The sequence below is a fragment of the Lutjanus erythropterus genome, chromosome 18, assembly GCF_056507025.1.
Source record: "Lutjanus erythropterus isolate fLutEry1 chromosome 18, fLutEry1.hap2, whole genome shotgun sequence".
Lineage (NCBI taxonomy): Eukaryota > Metazoa > Chordata > Actinopteri > Lutjaniformes > Lutjanidae > Lutjanus > Lutjanus erythropterus.
The window spans coordinates 14,486,493-14,512,496 of NC_139334.1; the positions used below are offsets into that span (position 1 = coordinate 14,486,493).

Sequence of the window (26,004 nt, forward strand, 5' to 3'; positions counted from 1 at the left end):
TAAAACATCCCCGGATGGTCAATTTCCATTTTAGTAAACTTTATATGCGTGACACACAATTACGTCTACGCGTCAACATGTCAAGCTGTCACATACTTTCACCAGACAGAGAGCGATTGAATCTGGACCAGGCGGCAGGACGTATAACTAAAGGGGCGGATCTATGAGTAAACAAATCACCTTTTGTCAAGTCCAATGATAAATCACTCGTCTCTTCAAGATTGAGGATTAATGGCATTTAACCCTTTACTGACGTGCCTCTAAAGAGATAAGGGTCAATAAGAGACTATATTTGGTGTTGCTCGAGTTCTTTGGTCAAATGAACTCAGTGAAGGTAAAGAATTAGAGGCTTTTAATCAATTTTTATTTAGTTTTTTTTAGGTGTTAATTTGTTTCAAACAATTTTATTTAATGAGCATTTTTTTAACCCCTATGTTTTGTTGACATTGATTACATTTAGATATTTTATGCTTTATATGTCATAAGGATTACACATGAACAAATACTGTGTTTTTCGTTTTTGTTTAGTTAAATGTGATTTACAGGTGTGGTCTCTAGGACTTTAAAAAAAAGAACAAATGTGTTTTTGTTTTTGCTTTTTATATTTTTGAACTATTAAAGTGGATTTAAGTATTTTTTGATCAGGTCCACAGACATAATTTGGGATATTGGTAAATGTTTTGGATTTTAAAGGAACAATATCTAAGAATTTTTGTTCGTTCTAAACATTAAAAAATAACAGAAATTATCAATGAAATGTGAAAAAAGGGACAGTTTTGATGTCATGTCAAGGACAGGAGTTATCTACTGAAGTGAGCATGCTAACCAGATAACCTTGGCCTGTCCTTTCTTGAAATACCACTTTGCACCCCTAGGGGTGACAGTAAGCCTTCCGTCAGTCCAACAACAGAGGTTTTCTTACCAGGTTTGCCAACTGGGAGCTGACCTCTCTGTAACCTCCACCCAGACCTCTGGAGGTAGGCACTGACTGATGCCCAACCTCCCTCTTGGCTCTCTTGGCCTCTCAACTTGCAAAAGATGAGTGGTCAAAATTGAAGGCCGAGAAATCCTGATTTTTAATTTCTATTGTCAGTCGAGCTCCAACCAGACAGGATCTTTAAATTTCAATTATGCAACTCAATATTATTTTTTTTATTAACCTGCTAAATGCGCACTCTTTTCAAGCTCCACACCTCCAGTTTCTGATGCATTCTCTTTGTTTAATATTTTAAGTCTCAAAACAAAACAAAATAACCCCCATGGCATGTTTTTTTCTACTTCCTAAAGTTCCCTCAGAGCCTCAAAATACACAATACAATGTTTTTCATTAAGTAGCCTTCAACTGACAGGTAAATTGAGCCTAATCGAACAGAAAGTATGATTAGTACTATGTAACTTATAGTGCTGAGAACTTACAGTATACTGTATTTTCCATGCTGTACTGCTGTACTGTACCTACCGCATACACTATGAATAACGCTCAACCATGTCTCTGTAATCAGCAATCAGTTTTTTTCTTTTCAAGCACTACTAAAGTCTCCTTTTTTTACTTCCAGAAAAAGAAGGATGATTGAACCATCAATCCTGTGCTCTGGGGTCATTTTCAAGACATAATTTGTGCTTAACAGCAATTCATAGAGTCAGGAATGAAGAGAAGCATCAATGGCAAACACACACTCCAGGGAACACATAATGTAGGCACCGGAGGACTAACAAAGAGGTAGAGTGAGTGTAATAAATATGAAAAGGCACCAAAGAGAAATATTACTTGAAGTGCTACAGTTGAATTTACATAAAACTTGCAGCATGTAATAATGGTAATACAGCCCCAGACATAACTTCTGCGCACTTTTTTGAAATATAAGTGTACGTATCAGGCGATAAGACTTTTTGTAGGTGAATGAATCATGGCACCATCCCTGTGATAGAGAGACGAGATGGATATGTATTACATCTGTGCCATTTCTCTGCAAGATAGCGCTACAATTCAGAACTGTGAGATTAAAAAAAGGGGTACAAAAAGGTGCCACAATTTTCTGAAAGCACTGCCCATTTAGTTCTGCTCGGGGTGGACACAAAAGGTTGAGCCAGCGGTGAATATTGGAAAAGCTAACGGTTGGGCTTGTATAATCATTGCGAATGGTCGGGGGGCAGACAGAGGCATCAAGCTCCTGTAAAGCACTCCAGACAGACACACATCACGCCAGGCCTTCTGAGATGGGAGTCCTGGGCAGGGCCTATTGCTTGATACCACAGGGGAAATAAACTGCCTAAAATAGGCACGAGGGCAGGAAATGGATTTTATTGGAGAACTAATCAAGGGGGCCGTTTTAGTGGGGCACAATTTAGATTTTGATTGGATTCCTACTGACATCGGGGTTATCAATGTGTCTCATACTGAGAGGTGTAATTTGATCTTTGATGTCCACACGGTGGTCTTGATGTATGTCCTGCTGCATGGGCAATGACTGCTGTGCATGTGTTTGTCACAGTAGCATGTGTGTGTGTGGGTGGATGCCAGTGTGTATGGGTGGATGTCAGGCAGGGAGGTGCAGATTATAAGGCTATTGTGGCTCCAGTCACTGACCTGTTTGACTAAAGTGCCCCTCCTGTCCAGAATGAGTAAATATTAATAATAGGCCCATTAATTACAATTAATGGTATCGGAGGAGAGCACAGCATCAGATTCCAAAAAAGAAAGCTACTGACTGTAAGGACGCCACAAGCGATGACGTCTTCCTCTTTGTGTCAGCATTTATTTCCGTGTGTAGTGTCAGAAACCTCCTCATCAGGCTGGTGTGGAGAAAGGGGCTCAGAGTGCCCTTACATAAACTATATCACACTTTTAAGGTTATGATCCAATCATGGTCGTGTTTTGAAAAGAAAAGTTGACTGTTGGCTAAGAATACCAAACAAACAGCAGCCTAAAGTTTGATGTTTTGTTGACCCATCCATCCACCCCCAACCTCCTCCCTTCTCTGACCTTTCCGTGTGTTATTTTGGGACATTTGCTTAATTCAGTTAACCAAGTTCAGATTATATCCACCAACTAATCAGCTCCTCTCTGGAAAAATGAATTCACGGTTCTAGACAAGCCTGACACGGACAAAAGTACTGAATTTATAACAAATTCAGCAATAATGCACTTAGAATGGCATGTTTACAGATTAGTAGAATCACTTTGCACTCCATGGTAATTATATCAGAAAGATCAGAAATGTTTGTAGCACAACCATTTATCCACTCTGGCTTTAAAACAGAACATCTCAAAAACAGCAGGGAGCTAGTTGATCTTTGTTATCAATAATGAATCACATTAATTGTTGCATACATAAACTATGGGTTGCATATTCATTGCGATGAAATCGCTCCACTGCTGATTGGCCTATTTGCACTCTCACTCATTATCACTGCAGCTCTGAGAAGGAATTTGTTGACAGACTCAGTGATGATTGTAAATAAAAAGCAACAACAGGAAACTTTTGTGTAAAAAAAAAAAAAAAAAAACCTCTGAAAATGTTTTCTAATAAATTAAATAAGAGACATTTGAGTCAAGCTTTCGTTTCTTGAAGCATTTGTGCAGTTATAGGATCATTACTGTTAAATGTTATGTATTTTTTTTATTTATTCATTATAACAAATTGTTCAAGACAGATGTTGAACATAACAAAACAAACAAATTATATATTATATTATTTATTTATAAACAAAACAGCAATTGTAATAGGGTAACATTAGAATTACCACTGATAATGGTGTTATCATAGAGCATATGGCAGCTATAGACACAGATATTTTCTTCAGGAGTTAGTGGACCAGAACTAAAGGAAAAGTGAATTTTGGACATTTATTAGGAGACTAGAAATGCTTCTTCAATAGGAGGCTCATGCTGCTCTCATGTCTTATGACATGTAATCTGACCCTGTCTTTAAGGCCTCTGGTGGTTCAAAAATCACCAATTGCAGTTTTAAAAATAATTTTCTGGTCATTAAGAGAGATCAGAGAGAGATTACATAAGTCATATCAACGGACCCCATCTTACCAACATAATGCAGAAACTGAAACAGGGCAAACGTGAGCAGGTCAAAACAAGGCTTCATACTTCTGCTACTGACAAACTAGCCGACTAACTACTTTGTTAACATGGCAAACAGAGCAAAAAGTCAGTTACCAGGAACTGGGTTATATTAGAGTATTTTAAATTTAAAATGATGTGGTGATGTTTATTCAGTTTCCAGCAAAACAAACTAGTTAGCAACTTAGTGTGAAGACAGAGACCATGAAGACACATGCAGTTGTTGCTCTGTACAGTGAGCAGTAGATCTGGTTTGCCTTCAGGGCTCTCCACCAGAAATTATTTCATTACCAAGTATTGAGTGCATGACTAGATAAATGAGGCTTGGTTTGTATTGAATTGTTTTTGAGAGAGTTTATAAACAGATGTTCTGATATAATTTTGCTATTTTTATTCAAAAATGACACCAACTCAGCTGAGAATTAACCCAAGTTTTTTGTTTTTTGTCTGGTATCCCTAAAGAAAGATAAAATAGCTCATGTTGTTGCAGCCTTATCATGTATCAATCATCAGTCATGAGAAGCTGTCAAGCATATGACGAGATAATGATGTCATGTTACATTAAGCTTTGTTCGAGCTCTTGTTCTGGGGTCTTGCTACCCTCTAGTGGTCATAAATGACCAAATGCAGCTTTAAAAAACATTTTTTTTAGTAATTAAGGTAGCTAGAGCTGCTCATGCTGCCTCAGTAGAGCTGTTCCAGCCTCATCATGGATTGACATGACAGCCAAAAACTAGCCCAGCTTGGCAGTTACAGGCAATAATTAAAGACAGAATAAGCAATGAATTGGCAGTTAGCAAACAATGTGAATGCACATCTGTGAACAGCGTGTACTGAATTCGCTTTAATTTGAACACTGGCTTCGACTCTTCACTTTTATCTGTTCTGCCCATACCATCAGGTGTCATGAAAAGTGTTCATATTGAATTCAACATCTGGTGTGCTGACTAGCAATATCTGAACCCAATTTAGCTCGTAATAATGTTGGCAGGCAAACAGCACTCAGTTTTGGTGCTGTCCAAAGACATGCACTTGACTGGACAGTTCCTGGACTGCTCTGTTAAATCTAGTCTTTTGCATAAGTCTATAATATCGATGGAGCAGAATAGCTGAGGATGAAGAGATTCATGACATACTTGTGAATGTATATTTAGAGCCTTTTCTGCTCTGCAGTTTCCTGTAATTTCTCCTATAAGTTCTGACATTGAAAAGTACTTATAATATCCTGTTCTGCTGAGATGAAGAGCAGCGGCCTTTTTTAACGTGCAACACCCTAATCCCATTTAAGTTGCAGCCAACACAGGCCAGTGCCAAAATATCATCAAATCCAGGCGGCTTTGATGCCGGGGCCAAGACTTTAAAGACAGAGGAATGTGGTAGTGGGGGCAAGTGCCAGGTGTATACCAGAGTGTAATTAGGGCTGAATCGAATTATAAAGCACCATATAAAATATAATGTCACTTATTAGCAGCATATTTTAAGTGTGTTACTGTTACTAAGACTGCAGATACTCGAGGAATGATACAGAGAAACCACATCAGCAGGCAATAAAGTACAAAGGGTCAAACAACTCCTCTGCACATAAAAAAAAAAAAAAAGAAACATGGCACTTGAGCGGTCCATATGAGCAAGAAACACGTGTTCCCGAAGAAGGTGTCAACAATTCAGAGCAAACTCAACTGGATAATGACTTTGGAGATTTTAAAAGGAGGAGACTGGCGAGGCGGGCATCAAGTCTTCAAAAGCACAGACTGACCCAAACCGCTTTTCACGGCTTTGACAGCTCATTCAGGGTCCACACAATTCCACGAAACTATTTGCATGTGTGGGGTGTTTGTGAGATTAAAAGCACTTCAACGCAACATGCGATGTTTGCATGTGAATAGAAGCCATACAGGGAATGTCACATCACTTATCTTTTGTATAAAACTGTGGTGCTCCTCTTGTCAGCCGCAAATAAGCCCATTGTATCCTGCTGATAAAAGGCAATCAAACAAAGTATATAATTGCGAAGTCAAGCATTAATAGCCTGTATAACTACCGCCTAATGCTGAAATAATTAAGAATGTCTCTTACTGGGGGACTGGCAATGCAATTATCACCTTGATGACTGTGCCATACAAAGACATTCAGAGGAGGGGAGACGGAAAACGAGAGAGAAGCAAATAACTAAAATGACGAGGATAATACAATTAGAACATGGCTGAGAGGGGAGGGAAACAAAGGGGAGACAGCCTCAAGGCTTTTTCCAACAGGGTTGCCATGTCTACACACTTCATTTGCATCCTTATAATGTCGCACAATTATACTGGATAAGCATCCAAAGCTGCACAGAGAGCTCCTACAGTCCTTACATAACTATTTCAGTATCTTTATTTCTTACTTCAATATCCTCCCCCTGTCTCCAGCCACCTCGCTAATTCAAAGTTAAAGAAAAGTTTGGCTTATGTGATGCAGAGTTGTATGACACAATGTACAGTATAACTTGCAGTAGAAGTAGTAGGCCACCAGTTTGGAGAACTGAGAGGAGTACCAGCACGGAAGTTAAGCAATGTACTGCAGTGGACAGAGTCAGCAAAAAAGGTGTTTTAGCTACTCAAAAAGGTACACTTAAAAAAAATCAGTATAAGTTTAAGCTATATTTAGAATACTTATCTTGCTGTCAGACAGCCAATATGTGTGATCAGGACATATATTTTTTCCATATTCTGTGGAAACAAACTAATAGCTGCTGAATTCATATTTCTAACTCAATCTGCCACCACCATCATGTCTCACACTGCATGCCGAGAGAGAGCAGCACATATACATTATTATGTTTATTCATATTTTCAGTTTTAATTATTGTTCACCACTTGATTAACAGGGACAGCCAAATTGTGCAGTTTAGTTCAATAAGTATTTTATTTAGGCTTTTACACTTTCCTATGCAGTATAGAAATGTTGCTGCTCAAATAAAATTCAATGTGTTGTGACTTGTTGTCAGAAACATGACTCAATATACATTCTCTAGTGTATGAAATCATAGTGTATATCAGTGGTGTCCAACCCTGGTCCTCAGGATCCCCTGTTGTTTCCCTGCTCCAACACACCTGATTCAAATGATCAGGCTGTTATCAGGCTTCTGCAGAGGCTTGATGACGAGCTGATCATTTGAATCAGGTGTGTTGGAGCAGGGAAACATCTAAAACATGCAGGACAGGGGATCCTGAGGACCAGGGTTGGGCACCACTGGTGTATATGATTCAACTTTTTTTGCGTGTGTTAAAAAAAAGGTACTATGGTCTGGTTGGTTTGAAGAGACCAATGTTTGGCTTATATAACAGGAGTTTCCCGTCTGAAAGGGCTTCCTGACGGCAAGGTAAACTGGTGAAAATATTCTTCATATTATGTACACTTAAACTGATACGAATTTTTTGGGGTTGACCCTTTTGTAGGTGGCTAAAGTACATTTTGCTGCTGACCCTGTCCACAGCAGTTTATTGCTTAGCTTCTTACACCTGCTACTTCTCCAAACAGGGGGGCATAAGGACCACCATCTACTGTAGGTAATACACTGATAACTGCCTCATATAACCCCACATCAAATAATCCGAACTCTCCCTTTAACATTCAAAGTGAGCAGGTGTCAAGCAATGCTTCACTTTAGACATTTACTTAAACCTTCATCATTCTGATTCACTGCATTTCAATGACAACCAAAACGCCCTAAGCAGTGGCATAATACCCAATGTAGAAGGTGCCATTTTTAGCTACACCTATATTAAAGGTACCAGTGCTTGTAATGCAGTATATGATATACTATACAATAGTGGACAATGTCTTCATCTATAGGAAAAGGGGCGAATGTTCTGTTCCTCATTTTGCATTATTAAAGGTGGAGATCAAATGAAATATTCAACAGATGATATGCTGATTTAATATTCATAGAAATGAACTTTATATTAGAGAACACATTTTTATGGGAAGTAGACTGGAGGCCACTGATTAAATTTCATTGTTTGATCACTATGCAGGGACATTATGGGGTATTACGAGGGCCAGCCGCTGCCTCCCTTTAGCAAACATTTAGGGGCAGTCTGTGAGGCCACGCCACTTTGGCAGGGCACATCACAAGTTTACGATACTTAGATGTGTTTCAGAAATGGAGGACGCTGGAGTTTTAAAGAGATAGTTCTGATTATTTGATGTGGTCTTGCGTGAGGTACTTATTCATAGTCAGTATATATATGCCCACCGTGAGGAGAAACAGAGAGGCTCAGCAGCTAAGGGTGTGTTAGCCACTTAAAAAAGGTCCACCTAAAAAAAAATCAATATCACTTTAAGTGTAGACTATATTTAAAATATTTTCAGTGCTTTACTTTGCCATCAGACAGCTTTTTCCAACAGGAAAGAGCTTTTATATAAGCCCAATCTCTCCAAACCAACCAAACTCCATAGGCAAAATCAGTCATTTTACCTCGCAGAACACAGAAGTTGTTTTACCCCCACATAGATGTGTTGGTTTGTCTGTTATTGTATGAATCAGTGAACAATGAACTGTCCTTTAGAACACACTAAGTCACATAATAACACAAACAAATAGACTGTGGCAGTGGTTCACTTATGGAGTTTGGTCGGTTTGAAGGGAGTGATATTTGGCTTACATATCAGCAGTTTTCTGTCAGAAAAAGTTGTCAGATGGCAAAGTAAAATGAGGAAAATATTCTAAATGGAGTGTACACTTAAAATGATATTAATTGTTTTAGGTCAAGCTTTTTTAAGTGGCTGAAATACACTGTGTTGCTCACCCTGTCCACAGAAGTTTAATGATTAGCTTCCATGCCAGTGCCCCTCTCTGCTTCTCCAAACTGGGGCATGTCAGCCACCATCTACTGCAGGTAATACACTGACAATGGATAGGTACCTCATACAACCCCACTTCAAATAATCCCAATTATCCCCTTAATGCAGTCATCTGTTTCTGCATGAATAAAAATGGGAGTAGAGTGGGAAATGTGTAAGTCATAGCATGTCTCAAACAGCAGCTGCGATACATATTCATATATTTACTGGCAAAGATTTCACCTAAGGCGATCGTGATTCTGTAAATATGAATAAATCAGATCGGTCCCTGTAGTGCACTTCCTGTACTTTTATATCCAAATGTGGCTCTTGTGTTGTTTTGTTTTATTTTGTTTGTATGTGTTTACATAAGAGTATTAAAGAGTTAATTAAGTTTAAACTAAAAGCAAACAGAAGCTCCATTACCAGAAGTATCAGGAGAGACCTTTCAGATACTGATTTTTTTTTAGACATGGATGAGATGGTATATGAGTCAGGACCATTTATCCCTCTGTGTCTCTTTCTCAAGCACACAGACACACACACACACACAAAAACACACACCCTCTGGTCAGAGAGATCAAGAGCGGGGGATCGGGGTCCCTGCTGCGACTCTTAACAAGATGGCATTCTCCGAGGTCACAGAGGTTGCTAGAGTTCGTGTCTACCTTTAAGGGACGTGAAACTCTACTCATGGTTTTCTAACAGTTATCTAATTGGATTAGGCCTCAAAGGGAGGCCCCTTTTTCATCCCTGGCTTTTGTCCATTCGACTCAGCACCGAATGGAGCTTAAAGGGCTCCAGACACTGAGGAGGACAGGCGATGGATTAGGTGAGGTATCCTGACCAATTAAGACGAGGCCAGGTGTCGTGCTGATTGCGGGAAAATTGAGACCTCGGGCCGACATGTGTCTAATTCCCCCCCCTCCCTGCCCCGCCAAGCACTCATTTGCCTGGCCGCCACACACTGCTTTCCTCTTCCCCCCTCCCCTCTTCCTTCCCTGCTCTGCGTAGGTAACCCGAGCCGCCTTCCCTTGACCCCTTCTCTTCCGTGGAGAGCTAATCAGACCCACCTGGAGCTCCCCGGGGCTCTGTTAGCTGCTGGCTCAGCTAGCAACAGCTGATCCAAGGAGGAATCCCTGGGGCGGCCGCCGCAGGCCTGGCACCCAACACACACTGACTCAGGATGAGCCGGGGAGATTTTCCAACTGATGGTTCATTGAACCTCGAGCAGAATCACTACCTTGCCATGATAGGGATGTGTGCAGTGTGTGTGGAGTGTGTGTGTGTGCATGTGCACCTGGAATGAATGTCTCTGCTAAAGTCAGTTTGTTAGTTTGGTCCAATTCACATGGGATCTTGCTGCATGTCAGTCAGCAAAAATACAACATCTATAGTAGACATCTTTTTGTAACATAGGTTATATACAGGTTATATATAGGAGATAGATTTTTATGTACAAAATAAATATATTGCCCACCAAATCTGTGCAGAAAAAAGAAAAAAGCCAGTTTTGATATAATCCTAATTTGTATCTTCTTGGCACTAACCATTCCCAAAAACTACAACAGAACAACTGTCATCTTCAAAAGTTATAAAATTATTGCATTAAAATCTTGGTGAGAATCATCAGTTTATGAGTATCAAAAGGAAATTAGTGTGCAGTTTCTCTGAAGCAACAGCACTTACCTGCTCCTAATTATTACAAATATAATATAATTGAGATTTCATTCATTTTAAATTATCTACTTATTTTAAACAATTATTGCTTTACTAAACTGTAAATACATCAACCTGTAAATACTGTAAATATTCCTTACAATTCCATCTAAATCAATGCACTACGTAAATTATTCTTGTTTAATTGTTTTAAATTTAAATCATCATGCACTAATTAGTCAAACACCCATAAACTGTAATTAGGCTACTACACTAATTAATTTTTTTTTTTTTATCCATGTCCCAGACTTTCTCTGTGTAACTGGCTAACGTAAAGGAGCTATGTTCAACATTTTATATAAGGAAAATCATGACTACTCGTGTGTGAAAGCTTTAATGAGTTTCCGCTTCTTGTTTTGTTTTTTTGGTTTGGCAATGTCATATTTTGTTTCACTCTAAAAGCTCTAATAGCATTGTTTTTCGAAGCAGCGGGTAGCTGTCACCAGGTGGCACTGCCACGCAATTCAGTGGGTTTCATTTGGTCACCTGTCAATGGCATCTATTCCTCTAATTGTTAGAAATTCCAGGGAAACACAGCACTCACCCAATGATGTCATCAAACAGTGAGGAGGGACGTGAGCAAACGTAACTAAACGTAGCTAAAAAAGATGAAGCAAACTTTAATACATTCTTACACTTGTCATCAAAGTCATTTTTGTTGTTTTTGTGCATACTGTGCATTTAAATGTACAATATTCACAGTAAGTTCTGCTTCAGTAGGTCTCGCTCACATTAAAACAAACACTAAAGACATGGTTTGATGATTTTGTGAGGTAGGTTTGGATCGTGAGATTGTTAAATAACCACTATGAAAATCTATGTGACGTGACTCGAGGTAAAGCACTAAAGTTTATTCATGTTGTGTTTTGTCACGTTTGCCAACTTCCCTCCTCACTCTCTGGGATATCTGAAGTAATATGTGTTTTATCAGAAGTTGTAGCAACTAGCAGCTTTTAAGAAATACATGTTACCTTGAATAATTTATGGATTTCTCTGGATTTGACCATTGTTAGAAACATTTGGGATGATGGAAGTGCACAACTCAACAACATATATAGGTAGTGGTTTGTGGAAATGTTAAATATCATAGTTTAAATGGTGACTTCAGTGTTGTGTTTACACCTTGTTCCTAAGTGACTGAAAAGCTCAGACATTCAGATATAGCCATTTTAAATCTTTTACACTGTATGTGGGCAAATGTTTCATATGGAATCATAACGTGCCCAGAATATGACACTACTGCAAAACAAATCCTACATTCTCTATAGGACAAACAGTATAAAACATTTTTGTTTCATTTTAAATATGCAGCACTGTACACAGCGACATATATGACTCAAAGAGAATGATTCATGTAGTTTATATAGTGTATTTGCTTTGCTTTACACAGCTTTTGTTACTATGCTGTCTCTACAAAGGCACGGGCTCACTAACATCACAGTCGAGCAACTGTCACATGCAAACAACCTCATATTCTATAATACATGTAACACTGATTCCCTTAACTATTTATCAAAAAAGCAATAATAACAACAGCCTTTTTTCATATTATTTGGAGCATTAAATTATTCTAATATAGCCAAAGGCCAACTGAAATGGAAACGGCAACATGCAGATCCAGTCCATTATGCATTGTTAAACATTGATCTATGGTTTAATATTTGCTTCCCAACAGCAATGACAATGTGTTATTACCTTGACAGAGGGCCATAATGTGCGTTGACATGCCGGTGATTATTTAAATAAGCTCTGACAATAAATACGGCTCCACATGATCTGGAATATGAGCCTTGCGGAGAAACCGTGCAGGCAGACGGAAGAGTAAATTCTAAGTTTGAAGCTGAGGTTATCTGATGCTGAGAGTGAAAAATATCAATAAGGTGTATCAGAAAAGCAGCTCATTGTTATACGGAGATTAGACTCCGAAACAGAGCTCAAGTATAATAATATAACAGAAAATGATATGAGTGATTTAAGACTTTAACGTGTTACAGCAAGCCAAAATTTGATTATCCTTGTTGTCAACATGGAAATAACTAGCCCTATATGCCTAAGGCCTAAGGAGTTGGTGCAACCAGTAGGGCTGCTCATACATTGTTTAATCCCCACAGCTGTGCTGCAGCGCCTCCGTCTCTATCTCTATGTGCAGAAGTTTCTTGTAAATAGTTACAGAAAAATGCTAAACCAACATCAGATTGTTGCTGGAAGTTTCAGAAGTGGCTGTTTCACTGCAGTGTGTCTCGGAGCAGTTGGCATCCACATCCACGAGGGACACACACATATTTCTGTTCAGCTAAGGATGCAAAAGTATTCCCTTTGACAGAGACACAATAAGTAGCAAATCATCAGCTAAAACAAACATAAAAGCCTCTTGCCAAACACCAACTGTTATGAAAGGCAGCGTAGAGAGCGAGCATACTGGCATCCGCGGCAATTAGAGGAGAAGGGTTAGCGAGGACTCCGCCTGTCCCAGACTCGCACGCCCGCTCCCACACCTGTTTCTGCTCCTGGTCCAAACCAAACACAGAGACAGAGAGAGAGAAAGAGAGAGGGTGGTTACTTTGTCGCCGTGCCACCTTACCCCAGCATCGTCTAATGAGATTAGATGGCTCACTAATGAGCTCTACAGTGAGGAGAGTCAACTGTGAAGTGAAGGTCAGAAATTTCATCACCCAAATGTGCTGTTGGATTTCAGGAGTCATTAACTAATAACAAACAAATGATTTAAAGGAACTGGCGATGGTATTTCTGTTGGCCCCTAGAGACTTCCTCTCTCCTCTCTCTCTGTTTTAATGAGCATCTGAAGTATGAAAGTCAAAGCAAAACACTTGAGTGGCTGCACTTCATGAATGGAGTTGATATTTTTCGTCCAGTCTAATTTTAAATGTCAAATGCTTTTCTATAGGAAAACACGAATGTACTTAAAATTATATTGAAATTATGAGTGTAAAGATGTTCAAGGGATAGTTTAGATTATTTCAAGTTGCATCAGCGATGTCACATGATGTATGTAATGTAGTTACAGTAATCACAAACCTAAACCTACTCAAGTCGTTTTGGTGCCTAAACCAACCCAAACTGTGAGCCTTTCAGAGCACTGAGAACGTGTTCTAAAGGCTTTCTGGCCATGTCTGATACAGCCGCTAAAGCACTCGAACGGCAGCTCACGGGCCAAATCTGGCTCCTGATTGGATGCAATGCGTCCCTCCAACAATTTTCTAATTCAAAATGAAAATCCCACAACTGCTGCCCACCGTAACTTTCAACTTGCATGGAGTTGCTGCCTTCTGATTTTCCATTTGGCAAAGATGAGTGAGGACGGCAAACGTGGAGACGTTTAAAGCAGGACTAAAAAATGGACAGATGAATTTGTCTTGATTGATACCTCATATCCATCCTAACCACCTGTGCTTAATTAGCTAAATGACAATTGTGTATGCAAGGCTAATATCAGGCGCCATCAAGAGTCAAAACATGGTAGCTCAGTGAAGCGTTCCCGAATGCAAATCCCAAAAGCACCGCAAGAAAAATGCATTCATCATTTTATCTGATAAATAATATTATTAATGTTTGTTTGTTAAATGGCCACAGGCATCGTGTCATTTTACGAAAGTGGCCCCAGGGCAAAACAAGTTGAGTATCCCTGTGCTAAAGGGTACTTCAGTATGAGACACCAAGGGATGGTGACAAATTGTCGCCCTGTACGGAGTGGGAATGAGAACAGGTTGACATGACAGCTAAGCAATGTACTGCTTGGCTTACACAACATCAGTTTCCAATTGGAAAAGGCCATCTGATGGCAAAGTAAAGGAGTGAAAATACTGTAAATATAATGTACACTTAAACTGCTTTTGATTTTTTGGGTGGACCTTTTTAAGTGCTTAAAACACCATTAGTTAGTGACCCTGTACCTAGCAGGACATTGCTAAGCTTCTGAGCTGGTGTCCCTCTCTGCTTGTCCAAACTGGGGGGCATGGTGACTGCAATCTTCTGGAGTGAAGACACTGACTATCAACAAAACCCAACAAACCCCACTTCAAATAATCATAACTATCCCTTTAAAACAGTAACTGGAAATTAGCGATGCACAAGTAATGCATATATATATTTCTGCAGATTCAGATCCAATCAGAAATGTAAGCACATTACATTCATTATGGCGGGAACACAATCTGCTGTGAAAGACACTTTTTCCAATAACTTGTTTGTTTTTTGTAGCTGCGATCTTTCCTTGATGGCCCAGTGGTGAGGTAAGCATCAGGGCAGCAAAGGAGGCACCTTTAATAATGTGCTGACATCAAGTCATACATGTTTAACCAGGTAATATAAGGCTGTAAAATAATGATCCATATTGGCTTTTAAGACAAGGAATTAATCTCCAGCATCCTTTTGCCCCTTTTCTCATGCCACTTCATTCAGCGAGGGTTAAAACAGATTGACCTCCCTTCAAATAAAATTAATTGTTTTTGGTATTCATTTTATTTGCCACAGAGAAAAGCTGCAATGCTGGTGAAATGTTTACCCATATGTCAGCATTTCCCATTATTGGCACATAACTAAATGTTTGCATTATTATTTTTTCTTATATTCCGGAAGGACTTCTTATTAGGTGTAATACCCTGTTAACCAGTGATAAAATGAATTTCATTTTAGCCATATCAGGGAGATGTAATCAACATGCAATTTGCTTAAGTGCACAAAACTATCATTTTTGTTAGCACTGCATATTTGCTGAAGAAATATTGCACGCCAGAGTGTATTAACACAAGGGAGGATGCCATGCATCTCCGCATCAGACCTGAGAGATCCTTGTCACCACTATCTGCCGTAATCTGTTTAATACTGTTTATGTCCGTCCAAATTGAACATGTGGTATAGAATGACTAATGTCAGTCTCATAATTTAGTCATAACGCTATCTGTACCCTATAGACGCCATGTATGGATGCTCAGTCCATGAGTGCACTGCATGAATAGTGATCCATTCACCCCTCACCTTTAAAAGCCCTGATGGCGAGCCCCATTCAGCTGCGAGCGCTCTGTCAAGACCAAACCATCCTTCAGATAAAGGAATAAAGATCCACACTGAACAATTGCACTCTGAGCAAGAAAGGTGCTAACTAGAACCATAAAGGGTTCTGTGGCTGGACCCCAAAGGAGAACCTTTTTTGGTTCCTGGTAAAACCATGGGACACTGTCAGAGACCTACCTAGAACCCAACATAAAGGATGACACCTAGAACCATCTGGGAGAGGTTCCACCCAGATCCCCCTATGAGAGGTTTGACAGAGACGCCATCTATGATGTAATAGTTCCACCCATAACCCTCTCTGGAGGGCCTATGCAGAACCTTTCCATCTTCTAAGGGTGCTAACAAGACCCTACCAAGGGGAATTAACTGAGAACCCTTTTATATTCCAGGGTTTCTTTTTATAAACCCATGAAGGAGGTTCTATTGAGAAGTTTTTTGTGTTCAAAGTGTTTATGTAGTGCACACTCAGGGGGTTCTATCAAGAACTTTTTTTTATATTATAAGGGTTTTATAAAGAACCCATCCAGGTGGTTCTACGGAAAAACCCTTTTATATCATGGTACAGATACCATTAACAACAATCCACTTGGTTCTAGGTAGAACCTCAGTGTTTCAGGAAGAACCCTTCTCTTTTACAGTGTATGTGTATGAGTGTGTGTGTGTGTGTTGAGAGCAGGTTCCTGTGTGAGGATGATCTCACTGACCCACGTGCTGAAGGAGAAAGAAAAAGAGAGCGCTCGAGGTGATGACTTCTCCACTCACTTAGGGAACTTTGACTTATGAGGTGCACTGCATTTAGCCAAGCTAATGCAAGTGAGGGCTGTGCCATTAACCTCGGGAAGAGAGGCAGGCCTCGGCAGTATGATGCATTCAGATTGGCAGAGGACAATATTTCACCATGACAGGCATTACCAATGAATAATTAAGTGTTTAATATAATGATCTTGAGAGAGAGGGAGAGAAAAGAAAGACAGAAAGAGGGAGACAGAGACAGAGAGAGGAGAAAATGGTAATTCCACAATTCATTGCCCTTAAAACCTATCTGGCATTATTACCCAGCAGCATTGCATGGGGGAGAGGGCTTTTGTTGAAACAAATAGGTTTTTGATGGCTCCGCCAGAGTAGTAACGGTTATTAGGTTTGAGAACTCTTTCATGATGGAAGTGGTATCCTGCCGAGCGGAGATCATGAAATTTTAAGTGGGGAATTTACAGCAGAAAGACTGCGGGACAGTGAGGCCGTCTGGGCCATGCCTGGGGACACGTGTTTTGGTGAAGCATAATGCTGGTCTAATGTCACTGCAAATAAATAGTTAACAAGCTGGAGATAGTTGCGCTTGTTGGAACTGCAGCCTGGCTCACAAAAATATCTTCTTTCTTTATTTATTTCTTCACTAGAAGAATTTGGGTTTAGAAACGGAGTGACAAGTCATTTGGGAGAGATGAAACACATCTACAATAGGGCCAAATCTTTACTCTAACAAAACCATGTCAAGTAGCAGGGCCCGCGAGAGAGGTTGTTCAATCAAATGCCAATAAAAGGAAACCAAAAAAGATGCTGAGATAAAGCAAAACTACTCCAGCTCCTTCAGCATGACTGGCATCACGTCGATACAGAGCAGATATTGTACTCAGTGCACGTTTGTTTAAAAAGAAAAGCTATAAAAGTTTTGTAGTTTTATATTTGTCAAGCATCTAAGAGGAAAGAGTGAGATCAGTGACCGTGTACCTTCAATCATCCTTTGCAGAAAGCATTACATAACTTTACAGTGGAGCACAGCTGGATTTCTTGGTCTGTTACCGATACTTTGCGTAAAAAAAAACATCAGATAAGGGTATAAGGACCACAATTTGCTTTTAACATGAACACATACAGTATATAACAGTATATAACATAAACATTTCTGATAATGACCCCTCAACGCATCTTGGCACGCTGCAGCACGGCTGTATTAAGAGAACTAAATACCGTGCTCCAGCATTATGCATAAGCCAAAAGAGTTTCTGGTTTAATTTTTGGCCCCACAGAGCATGTGCATCAGAATCCTAAGCAGCCCAATTTCCTGCTAAATCCTGACACACATGAATGGCTACAAACAATACAGCTCTTTTAATTTTATAGACATAATGGCACAAAGTGTGATAACACTAAGTAATTTCTGAGTGTTTGTGACGCTTAGAGAACCGTATTTATAATTTTACAGTTGTTTATGTAATGATTGCCTAAAGGAAAAAGTTTTTGGGCCATCTGTCGTCATAAGATCAACATTGTCCGTGTCCACCGTGGCAAAGCCCAAAGCCTGTTCCAGGCTGCTTGTATTACAGTAGAAAAATCCAGTACACCTGACAGTGCTCTTCAGTGGACAAACTATGTTTTAAATGACCTCAAGCAGATTGGCATTTATACTATCTTGTTTCAAAAATAAGGCTGTTAATACTGTACTACAACACATACATACAGACATTATCCACTATGCTAATGACCAGACAGGTACCAAATATCACAGGAATGTCAGTATATACCCCACAGGTGAATTTCTTTCTGATGTGCAATTTAAATAATCGTTTTTCCCTATACTTCATTATGTTTCTGTTCTTGCATTTAATCAGTCTCCCAGACAGTTATTACAAATCTATGTCTGACTTTGGGAATTGTGTTTTTTTTTTCAGCTTAATGTTACACTCTGTCTGTACTGTGGTTTTCATGTAAAAGAGAATTTTCCAATTTAAGCACTTATTTAAAACCAACATAAAGATTCTGCATGCAGCATCACCTTGGCATTTCAACAAGCACATAAGGCTGTACCAACAAATGTGCCAAGGAGACACAAAATACATACAGATTACTGGACCATCGTGTTTCTAGTGGTTTGCAAAATGCACCAATTGACTTGAACAGTTTTCCTCTAATTCAAATAAAAAAAAGGTAACACTAAGTGGCCAAACTTCTCAATCAATGTTGTCCTCTAAAAGTGAGCCAAGGACTACATTCACACATTTGCATGATTCACAGTCCACCCACGCCCTCCAAACACAGTCTTACATGTCTCCAAATGCCCAACAGAGAGCTAATTTCGCTCCTCACACTGGTGACCTTTGGCATCATATATATGTAGTGCTTGTTGCCTGTATGACAGATTCCCATGCATATTCATACCTACATATGGCCCGCCAGAATGAAGCCTGTCTACTTGCTGCAGACTCTGTAGAGTGCATGAGGCAGTTCATTACTGAGCGTTCTCAATCGGGTCCAGTCAAACCCTGAGGATTTGCCTGTGTGTGTGTGTCTTTGAGGGGCTGATGGGATAATTTTTGGTTGCATGTGCATGTGTGTGTGTGCGTGGGAGGGGGGTGTATGCATGTGTGTTTTGTTGTGGGTTGCAGGGGAGAGTGGGATTGTGTTGAAAAAAGGGGGGATAAGTGTGTGTTTGTGTGGTGGAAGTGATGGCGGCGGTGAAGTGAGTGTGTGTAAATAGTGGGGGTGGTATATGTCTGCGTTTGTGCATGTGCTCGTGTCTTTGAGCGGTGTGTGTGGGAGTGTGTTTGTGTGTGTTGTGGCACACGCTCACAGGCTTCTCTTGTTTGTGAGGTGAGAAGAGAGAAAAGTGGAGTCCCTCAGCATGCCTCCACCTCCTCTTGCTCCATCTGCCCATTTCGCTCAGTTCTCCATAAATTAAAAACGCTCTACATCTGCTTTGGGGTACATTGTTAGTTGTGTGCATTCGGTGGTTCCTCTGTTTATGAAAAATTAAACACTTTCCTGCATTCGATTATTCCCCAACTCCCGAAAGCCCCTCTGCAGCAAACATGACAGAGGCCCGTGCTTCACCCTAACATGCTGAGAAGAAGACCAGGGCCTCCATCTACGGGAGTGAGGAACATCTCAAGTAGAGTGCAAAAAAAAAATAAAAAGAGGTAATTAACATCTGTTCATGGTAATAGCAAGCACATGTGTAAAGCCTGGAAATGCCATTCAGCACTGGCATGATGATTTGCTTTCACAGCAGTAATCTACCACAGCAAAGAACAGTTTGATAAACACTGACAACAAAATCAAGTGTGCTACATGTGTTGGTGTATTTCTCTGAGCTGTGGTTTCACATGCATGTTTGAAAGCAGAACAGAAAAAGAGCAAAAGAATGTTTATATTAATGGAACAATATGTAACAATTGCACGTCCAAAAAGTAGTACTGCAATCCAGATAGTGAGCTGGAGCCAAAGACATTATATTAAATAGGTCAAATTTCTTTTGAATATACAATCTATGGTTGAAGCGAGTTGTTCTGCTCCCTCCTCCCCAGAAAGAAATCTCAGACAGGCAGCAGAAACACTGCAGGAGGGCAAGATGAGTGCAATATTATAAACTGACAATAACAGGCATCCTACAGTGTAAACTGATTAGCTGTTCAGAACTGTCAATTGACCCTTCCTAAGTCCCACCCCTTTTCTCTTTGTACTGCAGTAATGGCTAAATTCCACCAGGCATCACATTACGGCGGCTCCACGTCAGCTGGAGCTGATCGCAGCCATTCTGCACAATGCTTCTGATTCCACCAGCAGCACCTTGGCTCGTCCCAGAAGTGGCCGCATCAGTTAGCACAGAGCAGATCAAACAGGCAGGAAGTCAGAGAAGAGAAGGGAGGGAGAATCCTGTTGATTTTCAAAGTAAAAGACCCTGTGCCGACTCACAATCATAAAGACAGACAGAAAAGAAACCATTTAACCACATAGCCTGCTTATCCGTGGTAGAAGCACAACGAGCAAGGAAAGAGGACCTAATCAACAAAATCTGAGTAAGTAAACATAATCAGGCAGGCAAAACTATCCACTGCCGAAATGCTTCTGAAACACTGCTGGTAGAGATTGCAGCCATGCAGAGGATGGATCAGAACAGTGGTGCAGACGTGCCGTACTTGGTGGAATCCACCAGAAACAGTTGAGCAAGCCTGGTACCCGGTGAAACCTCTGTCAACTTTCTCCTTTCTGGCAACTGGTTCTTAAGATATATGCTATGTGGTAGTCTATGTTTAAAAGAAAGAACAAAAAATTTTGGAGATAATTAAAAGATGTTACTGTGGGACCTGTAAAAGCCACACACACACACACACACACACACACACATATATATACATACATGTACACAATTAGAGCGATAATCGATTATTAAAAAAACAACAACTATTTAGATAATCAATTAATTGGCAAAGTTTTTGAGAAAAAAATCTCTATCACAAGTTACCAAATGTCAGTAAAATGTTAGTTAAGCTAACTACTTAATTTATATCAGTTGTTGGCTAGCTAGTAACATCTAATACTTAAAGTAAAGGTCACGCCATTATCCTGAAAAAAACAAAACCCATATATTGCTCAGTTTATCTGTTATAAACATCTACTCCCTCTACAAGATTATTAATGATTTCTTATGACTCATAAACAGACACTTACTCATTTGGCAAAGGTTCGACATTAATTTGAACTCTAATTAATGTGAAACAGGCAAGTTATGGGCCAGAATAGAAATTTCATTGTCAGGGAAGCGAGTATTTGAACTTTGCATCTTTCTTTAATCTCTGATGACATATCATGGTCATTTCATGATTTATTACAGTAAATATATTGCAGGTTTCTCCTTTAACTCAGTATTGAATCAATGGAGATGTCTGCAAAACAGCAACAACAGATAAAATGAAAGAACCTCTGCCAATATTTCATTTCAACTGTCAATTATAAAGTCCCCATGTGCTGCAAAATGTCCCAAATGTGCACTTGTTTCCTCTCATAAACAGATTCACAGAAGAAAGGACTGGCCTGATGAAATATGCTTTCCAGCAAGTCAGAGCATCTGTATGCAAGAAGATGTGTCGCTGCAGATGAATAGACGTTTTAAGGGACGGTGTAGCTAATTGGGACAAAAGGGACCGCAGGATGGCCCCTTACAGCAGCCAGCCTTGAATGGAATAATGAGTGTAATCAGAGGTTGTGGTCACAGTGTTGCCCTATACAGAACACCCAGGCCACTGGGGAGGACCCGTGTTTGTCTTTGACATCAACATGCGGGGCTCCAGGGCAGTCATATTTGGCCATGGTTTGGTAACTGCGAGCCTTGCAGCAGAACAGGTGTAGCAGGCCGACGAGGCCATCAATCTCTCACTGGCCTGTCTCTGTAGGATTCAGGGTTAATTATCGTCAAATAAGCCATTAAGGAGAAAGATGGAAGCGCAGAGGATGAGGGGATGCTAACCTTGGCAAGAGGGGGACAGCTGGGTCGGCTGAGTAAGGTTAAGTTGGCTTTGACTGTGTTGCCAAGGTACTGATTCTAACTTAAAAATCTAATATCTGGAAATTTGTAAGAATAATTCTCAAAATATATTGTACCACTTATGTGATAAAGAACAGAAGAATAGCACTCAAAGTTCACGTGTACAATATCTTTCATTATATTAGTGGACTAGCTGATAAGTGAGACTGGCTGTGAAACAATAAACAAGTAAAAACACCTGCATTAAGTTGCTCCAGGTATTCTTGAATCCACTGCCAATTTTAAGCTAATTTAAGTTCTTCATACATTCTCAATAACCATAAGTTAGTTTCAAGCTAGCAATTTTTTAATAAAGGGAGTGTCTATTTGCACCCAGTTGACAATAGTCACACAGGCAGCTATTGGGCTACCTGGCCCACTAGTTTAGCTATAAAAAGCGACTAAGTCTGTGGAGAGGAGGATTTGGTGGATGAATCAGATAAATTTTGTGAAATGTAATTTAGTGCCAAGTATCTAAACAGGTCAGTTACTTCGGTAACCTGTAGTTTATTAAAGATACACTTGGCAGTTGACCCTACCCAAGTCGTATGTCATTTTTACAGGTCTCCCATCAACAACTTCTAAACATCTTCAGAAGGAAATAGGAAAGGAGAAAGCTGACCAGGGTTCCACTGAGTACCAAGCTTGCGCAACTGTTATTGAAGCGCAAAACAAAAATCACTCATGTAACATCCAGGCTAAGTCTGAACCAACAAAGAGCAATTGGTTCTTGATGATCCTGCACTTTAGATGCTTTGATCACTTTTGTCTGAGTGTATAATGATAAACTGTAAAATAATTTGACCACTGTGCTCAGGTTATCAAGAGGGTACACATGTTCAGGTAAAAAGTAATGACTGGAGCCATCAAAGGTTTGAGTCTATGTTAGAATTATATAGATTCATACCTATATAAAACACCCTCATAAAGTGCTTCTTTTTATTGCGCTGCACCTTTAGTCTTAAAGGTATCCATCTCATTGTACATTACTTCATAATGCATAAATGGAAAATGCCATTAGGGTTTCTTTTCATGCTCTTAACATATTAATTGGCGTTGCAGCGAATGTCAGATCATACAGTAAATTGTATCCGGTGAAGTCAGTGACACCTGACCTATTGAAAATTTTACAGTGTGCTTATACCTTCATTTATCTACTCAATGTGCCCATGAATATTTAAGGTTGACAATTAAACCCCAGCTGACCTGCAGGAAGGAGCTGGACCAGCGCTGTCAAAGTGAGGCAGCATAAACGCGCCTACACAATCACACTCATCAAAAACCCGAAAATGCAGCCCCCCCGCCCCACGTTCTCACCTCGCTCCTGTATACAAAACTGCACATAGGCACACAAGCTCTGTCATAATGTCACACGGTCACAGTGACATGGCCTGTGCGTGACAGGCACATCACATATGTGTCATGTTTATGGGGGCATCAACAGACGTGGTTTGTGTTTTGTGTATGTAAATGTTTGGGCAGGGTCAGAGTTAATGCATGTCAGTATCCTGCTTCACCTTGGTTTGGTGATGCAGAGCAGGATGTGTATGGGGGTAGCAACACTAAAAGTGAATACTGAACACTGTAATAGCATGTTGTATAAAACCAACACCATACTGTGTGTTACAGTAGTCATTTGCAGTAAGAACTGACATATTTGCTAGAAATTGCATATGTATATGCTACGGTAGAAAATACACATGTAAGTATAAATGCTCTATAAGCAGCCATAATGAAGATTTTTACATTAATAATGTATCACATGACAACTCATATATGAAAGGAGTCTCTTCATTTGCACTGGATGTGTCACATACATGCAAAGAGCTACAAACACAAGCAGCATGATAAGGCACTGAGCATCTATTCTACACTGAGCACTGCACATCTGGCCACTGAGGCCAAATGAATCTACATAGACTGGCGGGTCTGTCCTCTCTTTTACCGACTTCAGCCTTTCTTTCATCCAGAGCTTGCAGCAGAGCAAGTACTCTACTCTCCAGAGTCTGCAGGTCCTCTCAGCTCTAAGGAGCGTTTATTGTTTTGGATTTACATCCTGCTACTTTGCTCTCATCTGTGTCAGTTTCAGCTGATGTTAGTTGGTGGAGACCAAAAACAGAGCTAAAAGGAGAGTGAATCAAACTACACTTGCTAACAAATTCACAATACCAACTTGAACGTGCAGTGTGTAATTTCTGCCACTTTGAGGTCCTTCAATCAAAATAGTAACAAAAGACAGGCTTTAATGAAGTCGCGATGTAACATGGGATCATGGGAACTGTCTTCATTGCTGATGAAAATCCGTCAGACGAGGGAGAAATCATGTTCACAGAAGACGTAATGTATTAATGCTTTATTCATGTTACGTTTAGTCACGTTTGCCAACTTCCTACACCCTCTGACATATCATTTGGGGTTTCCCATGTTTCCACAGACGTTATAGCAGCTAGAGAGCTTAAAAAGGATATGACGAACAAGTGACAGGCAGCCAAAAGAAACTCAGTGTTACCTTGAATAAATTATGGATTTCTCTGGATTTGAACCACTTCCACAAATTTTTGCATGTATGGTGGTACCACAATACAGTGTTTTCGACAATCAATACAGTATAACTCTCACCCCTAATTTTTTATAATCAATCAATCAGTCATTTTAGCCATTTTCCAAGCAAAAAGGCCAAACATTTGTTGGTTCCAGCTTCTTACATGTGAGGATTTGCTGCAGCTCTTTGTCATTTATGATGGTAAACGAAGACCCTTTGGGGTTTGGAGAGCTGGTGTCCAAAATGTCAGCATTAGTTTTTACAGCTTGTTTGTGCTGCCTCCAAGTGGCCAAAAAAATCATTTAATGCATGGTTAAAAAATAAAATATCAAGTTGTGTAATATCTGATGACATGGTAAATGTGAAGATATTGACTCTCATAGCTGAAAATGTTTTCAAAACATCTAATTAACTACAAGGGCAGTGCAGTGAAAATTGAAACTGACACATCCCGGCACTAATAATGCATGGAGTTCAACCAATGTCTTCCTGATGTCAAACTCTCAAGCTATATCTGATGTGATCTCACACTAACAGCATGCCATATTCCCTGACAGATATCCATATATACACCCTCAATGTAATAACCATCACATTATGCTCGACTGATCAGGCTGATTTAAGATATCTCTCTGCAAAGTGCCCATGCTGTCACCTTATTTTCATCTCCAGCCTTGTATTAATGCATTTGTCCACTGAATATGGGTTATATAGTAGTCTTGGTTTTTAATGACGTAAATAATGCAGTAATTCCATTGAAATTAAGCAGTCTTACACAGATGTCGGCTTCTTTGCCTCCATATCCAGTTTAAGCCACAGTGTCTATAGGTCATATTACTTTTTCAAATGGTATGAAATATAAATGAACCAAAGCTTTTTCTACCCCCCTAATCACTTTCTTATATTTTTATCACAGTGGCCGTGAGGATGGAGGGCGAATGACTTCCCATTCTAATCATATCGTCATACCCTCAGGTTAGACCTTCCATTTTGCATACCAGAAGAAAATGGTATTGAAAGAGAGCCTTGATACACCGTAAGTGTTAAATATATGTAAAAATTATTCCATTTACTCTTGCTTCAACAGTGCATTATGTCAAATACAAACCCATCAATCAAAAAAATCATTTAAGATGAAATTCTTGATCAAACTTCTTCTCGTCTGTCAACAAGAGTCTTTCCAAACTTTCGTGGATCGACTGATTCTACCCAGACGTGAACTCTATTACCTTCAAACATCCCGAGCATCCATGATGCAGCAATTTAGTCTGAAAACATTTTCTCTAAATTTGTCTCACACTTTGACATACCCATTCTTGATTCTTTTCAGGCCTTTCCATTTATGAAAAATGTCTGGTTAGGGATCTATCATTACGACAATCACTCCCTCACTGTTGTATCATTTCCTCTCAAACATACATTTCATCTGAAGGCCTGTAGACTGTCCCAGGGCCAGAATTTCCACATACACTATTATTTCGCACAAACGGTGATCTCCACAGGCAATCTGCATCT

The 26,004-nt window shown here is 39.8% G+C and overlaps 1 protein-coding gene across 1 annotated transcript in view; it reads right to left on the reverse strand.

The window, feature by feature from the left end:
• Positions 1–11,981: 11,981 nt before the first annotated feature.
• Positions 11,982–26,004, reverse strand: part of dcdc2c (doublecortin domain containing 2C) — a 59,081-nt gene continuing 45,058 nt past the window's right edge. The window contains exon 12 of the transcript XR_014772312.1: positions 11,982–13,125. The gene's annotated coding sequence lies outside the window, so the exon portion shown is untranslated. The remainder of the gene's footprint in view (positions 13,126–26,004) is intronic.